A 6,000-nucleotide genomic window follows, 5' to 3' on the forward strand; every position below is an offset into this window, starting at 1 on the left:
AGATGGGTACTTCTTATGAGCTGGTTATATAGATAGCCCGCAGGATTGAGGGTGTACGTCAGCGTAGCTGAGAGCAGGTTACTAGAGATAAGCGGTTTAGGTATTCTGGAGAGTTCAAAGGTGCTCAATCTGGGGGCAGAGGGCAGTCTAGCAGGCCCCCATATCCAGCACCACCGCCTCCTCAGGGTGCTCCAGTGTGAACTTATTTCAGTGTTATACCAGAGAGTTCTTATTGCCCACCAGCTATTAAGGGTTCTTCTATTCGGTATTCTAGTCACCAGGGCCAGATTCTTAGTCTGCAGCCCATTGTACCGAAGAGTTGTTATGAGTGCGGGGATCCAGTCACATACGGAGATTCTACCCCAGGCTTCGGGGTAGACCAATGCAGCAGGGTCATCAGCCTATGATTATCGCACCAGTTGCTCCACCAGTTGTCTGACCATCAAGAGGTGGAAGACATATGGGTAGGGGTCGTCCTAGAGGTGGAGGTCAGTCAGGCGGAGGCCATCCAGTTGGTGCTCCAGCTCGGTTTTATGCTTTTCCGGCCAGACCAGATGCAGAGGCCTCAGATGCCGTGATTACATGTATTATTTCTATTTGCGGCAAAGATGCCTCCGTATTATTTGATCCAGGATCTACATATTCCTATGTGTCATCTCTATTTGCTCAATTTTTGGGTGTTTTTCGTGAGTCCTTGAGTACTCATGTTTATGTGTCCACTCCTGTGGGCGATTCTGTTATTGTGAATCAGATCTACCGGTCCTGTATTATTACATTTTGTGCTTATGAAACTAGAGCAGATCTTCTACTACTTGAGATGACTGATTTTGAAATTATTCTAGGCATGGACTGGTTATCTCCATATCATGCTATTCTATATTGTCATGCCAAGACTGTTACCTTGGCTATGCCAGCGTTGCCTAGGCTGGAGTGGAAGGGTTCATCTATTAGTTCATTTAATCGAGTTATTTCTTTTATAAAGGCTCAACACATGGTTGAGAAGGGTTGTTTGGCTTATCTAGCCTATGTTTGGGATACTACTGCAGAGACTCCGACTATTGATTCAGTGCCTGTAGTTCGAGAGTTCTCCGATTTATTTCCTTCAGATCTTCCAGGCATGCCACCTGATCGTGATATTGATTTCTGTATTGATTTGGCTCCAGACACCCAACCTATATCTATCCCATTGTATCGCATGGCTCCGAAAGAATTGAAAGAATTGAAAGAACAACTTGAGAAGTTACTAGCCAAAGGGTTCGTCAGACCGAGCGTATCGCCTTGGGGTGCATCAGTATTATTTGTGAAGAAGAAGGATGGAATAATGCGGATGTGTATTGATTATCACCAATTGAACAAAGTCACTATTAAGAACAAGTACCCGTTTTCACGTATTAATGATCTATTTGTCTAGTTGCAAGGTGCTAGGGTGTTCTCTAAGATCGACTTGAGGTCGGGGTACCATCAGTTGAAGATTTGGGATCCGGATGTTCCGAAGACTGCTTTCCGTACTAGATATGGTCATTATGAGTTCTCGGTGATGTCCTTCGGTTTAACTAACACCCCGACAACGTTTATGGATTTGATGAACAGGGTATTCAGGCCATATATTGATTCGTTTGTCATTGTTTTCATTGATGACATTTTGATCTACTCGTGCAGTAAGGAGGAGCATGAGCAGCATATGAGAGTAGTGCTTCAGATGTTGCGGGAACAAAAGCTATATGCTAAGTTCTCTAAATGTGAGTTTTGGCTAGAGTCTATAGCATTTTTGGGGCATATTGTATCGGGCGAGGGCATTAAAGTTGATCCCAAAAAGATTGAGGCAGTTCAAAATTGGCATCTTCCCACTTCGGCGACTGAAATCAGGAGTTTTCTGGGTTTAACAGGTTATTATCATCGATTCGTGGAAGGTTTTTCATCTATTGCAGCACCTTTGACCAAATTAACCCAGAAGGGTGCTCCGTTCCGATGGTTCGATGATTGTGAGGTGAGCTTTCAGAAGCTCAAAACAGCATTGACTACAACACCAGTGTTAGTGTTGCCTTCCAGTTCGGGGATGTATACAGTGTATTGTGATGCTTCACGCGTTGGCTTGGATTGTGTATTGATGCAGGAAGGGCGAGTTATTACATATGCTTCACGTCAGCTGAAGCCCCACGAGAAGAATTATCCGGTACATGATTTGGAGTTAGTTGCGATTGTTCACGCTCTTAAGATTTGGAGGCATTATCTTTATGGGGTATCTTGTGAAGTTTACACTGATCATTGCAGTTTGGAGCATTTGTTCAAGCAGAGAGACCTAAATGTGAGGAAACGCAGATAGCTGGAATTGCTGAAAGATTATGATATTACTATCCTATATCATCCGGGCAAAGCAAATGTGGTAGCAGGCGCCTTGAGTAGAAAGAAAGAGAGTATGGGTAGTTTGGCTTTCATTTCAGCAGAGGAGAGTCCATTGGCTTCAGATATTCAGTCCTTGGCCAACAGACTTGTGCAATTGGATATTTCAGATCCCAGCCGAGTTCTTGCATGTGTTGTAGCTCAGTCTTCACTATTTGAACAGATCAAGGCTCGCCAGTATGATGATCCACACTTAATGGTTCTTCGAGAAACAGTACTACGGGGTGGTGCCAAGGAAGTTACTATTGGAGCGGATGGTGTTCTGCGACTCCAGAATCATCTATGTGTTCCTAATGTGGATGGACTGAGGAAAAAGATCCTAGAGGAAGCACACAGTTCTCGGTATTCTATTCATCCAGGTGCTACAAAGATGTATCGTGAATTGAGGCAGCATTATTGGTGGAGACGAATAAAAAAGAACATAGTTGAGTATGTGGTTAGGTGTCTAAATTTTCAGCAAGTTAAATATGAGCACCAGAGGCCAGGTGGCCTACTTCAACAGATAACTATACCGGAGTGGAAATGGGAATGCATCACTATGGACTTTGTAGTTGGGTTGCTGCGGACCTTGCGGAAGTTTGATGCAGTTTGGGTCATTGTTGAAAGTTTGACCAAGTCGGCACATTTCATTCCGGTTGTGACTACGTATACTTCAGAGAGGTTGGCCCAAATTTATATTCAGGAAATAGTTCGGTTGCACGGTGTGCTATTTTCTATCATATCAGATAGAGGCCCTCAGTTTACTTCACATTTCTGGAGAGCAGTATAGAGTGAATCAGGGACCCGTGTAGAGCTCAGCACAACCTTTCATCCGCAGACCGACGGGCAGTCAGAGCGGACAATTCATATTTTGGAGGATATGCTCAGGGTATGTGTGATTGACTTTGGAGGTCAGTGGGATCGTTTCTTGCCTTTGGCCGAGTTTGCTTATAATAACAGTTACCAATCCAGCATCGAAATGGCTCCATTTGAGGCTTTATATGGTCGGCGATGTCGTTCCCCCATTGGATGGTTTGAGCCCGGTGAGGCTAAGTTATATGGTACTGATTTGGTGAAGGATGCCTCAGAAAAGGTAAAGTTAATTCAGGAGTGACTTCGTATAGTGCAGTCCAGACATAAGAGTTACGCATATCAAAAAGCGCGTGATTTATCATTTATGATTGGTGAAAAAGTTCTCTTGAAAGTTTCGCCTATGAAGGGAATCATGAGATTTGGGAAAAGGGAAAATTGAGCCCAAGGTTTATAGGCCCATTTGAGGTATTGAGACGAGTTGGGGAGGTTGCTTATGAGCTTGCATTGCCTCCCAATCTATGAGCAGTTCATCCAGCTTTCCATGTATCTATGCTCCGGAAGTATCATGTCGACCTATCACATGTGTTAGATTTCAGCACAATTCAACTAGATAATAGTTTGGGCTATTAAGGAGAACCAATTGCCATTGTTGATAAACAGGTTCGCCAGTTGAGGTCCAAGAGGATTTCTGCAGTCGAGGAAGCGACTTGGGAGGCCGAGAAAAATATGCGGAGCAGATATCCACACTTATTCAGCACTCCAGGTACAATTCTAAACCCGTTCGAGGACGAACGTTTCTGCTGGAAATTCTGGGTTGTGATCGAGCCCAATATCGAGGCCCAGGATCGAGACCCAAGATCGAGGCCATGATCGAAGGTCATGATCGAATGTAGGGCTCGAGGTTCATGATCGAAGGCCCATGCTCGAGAGCCATGATCGAAGACAAAGGCTCAAGGGCCATGATCGAAGCCACGATCGAGGACGAGGATCGAGGTCATGCCCGGGTAGAATTATAAAGGAGGGCATTCGTCCCATTCGCCATTTTTAACAAATTGGAGCTTGATTAGAGGCGATTTTTGATAGATTTTCAAGGAAAAGACATTGGAGTAAGTGATTCTAACTCGGATTTGGTGAATATACACGAATATATCATTGTTTTCACCATTTAATTAGTGTTTAGAGATTGAAATTTGAGAAATTTTTAGAAATCTCATAGAAACGAATTTTTGAGATTTCGGTATCGATTCAGAGTCGGATTTGAGTGAAACTGGTATGGTTGGACTCGTAATTGAATGAGTTATCGGATTTCGTAACTTTTGCCGGATTTTGAGATGTGGGCCCCACGAACGAACTTTTAATTAGTTTCAAATTTTTTATTGAAAATGTAGTATTTTCTTATGAAATTGATTCTATAATTTTTGGTGAATGTATCGCATTATTTTTGGTTAGATTCGAGCAATTCAGAGGTGGATAATTGAGGAAAGGGTCTACTAGTAGATTAAATTGGAGCAAGACAAGGTAAGTCTCTTGTCTAATCTTGTGAGGGAGAAATTATCCCATAGGTAATTAAAGTAATAATTGTTGCTAATTGTGGGGGGCTACGTACGCACGAGGTGACGAGAGTCCGTGCGTAGCTACTATTAATGCTAAAGTCCGGGTAGTTTAGAACTCAAAGCATGAATTACTTGTGTAAATTATATTCTTTGTTTAATTAATATTATTTGATATATACATATATTGTGAATTGTTGTTTAATTAATATTATTTGATATATATATATATATATTGTGAATTGTTAGATAAAAATATTAAAGGATGAAAATCTCATATGCTTAAATTTTCTGTTTAAATTAATTAATTGTTAAAAGAAATTATTCTTCCTCCCGAATTTATTTTATAATAAATATACTCTCCTTCCGGAGGTACATAAGAAAATGTCCTCCTTTCTTGTGGAGCGGGCCGAACGCCTCGGCAGGATAGATGCATCTATGGATCGCGTTGCACGTCCCTCGGCAGTGTACACAACACTCTGGATAGCGTCGTACGACCTCGGCAGAAATCGTGCCTAATAATAATAATTACACCATACTTTGATAGTTTATTGCAGCTTGTAAAGCTAATTGATAAATTGAAATTTATTGGAATTGAAAGAATATAATTAATATATTGAGAATAGTTGCATTTGAAGGAATTTAATTATTTCTGCTGGTTAAAGAAAAACCATTATAAATTCTATAAATCGTGTTGATCTAGATATTGCTATTTTTATTTTATTTATTATTATTTACTCTTAGTGAGTGTCAAGTCGGCTATCTCGTCTCTACCACTTCGAGATTAGGCTTGATACTTACTGGGTACACATTGTTTAGGTACTCATGCTACACTTGCTGCACTTTTTGTGCAGGATCTGAGGCAGGTACTAGTGGAAGACCTATCATCGCACATCCACGTTATCTAGAGGCGTAGTGGTGAGCTGCCTTTCTGAGCTGTTCTGCAGCTACCAGTGCCTCTTCTTTCATTTTAATTCTATCTATTTTTTTCCAGACAGTATTTGGAGTTTTGTTTAATCTACTAGATGCTCATGCACTAGTGACACCAGGTCTTGGCACACACATTGGTAGAATTGGGAGTTGATTATTTATCTTAGATTTAAATTAATCGGTATCTTTTATATTTTCTTTAATATTACTAGTAAAATAATAAAAATTATTCTGAAAATAATTGATATATGTTTAATTTATTTGTTGGCTTGCCTAGCTGTAGTGTTGGGCACCATCATGACCTATAGATGAAGTTGGGTCGTGACAA

Source organism: Nicotiana tabacum, chromosome 12 (assembly GCF_000715075.1).
Source record: "Nicotiana tabacum cultivar K326 chromosome 12, ASM71507v2, whole genome shotgun sequence".
Lineage (NCBI taxonomy): Eukaryota > Viridiplantae > Streptophyta > Magnoliopsida > Solanales > Solanaceae > Nicotiana > Nicotiana tabacum.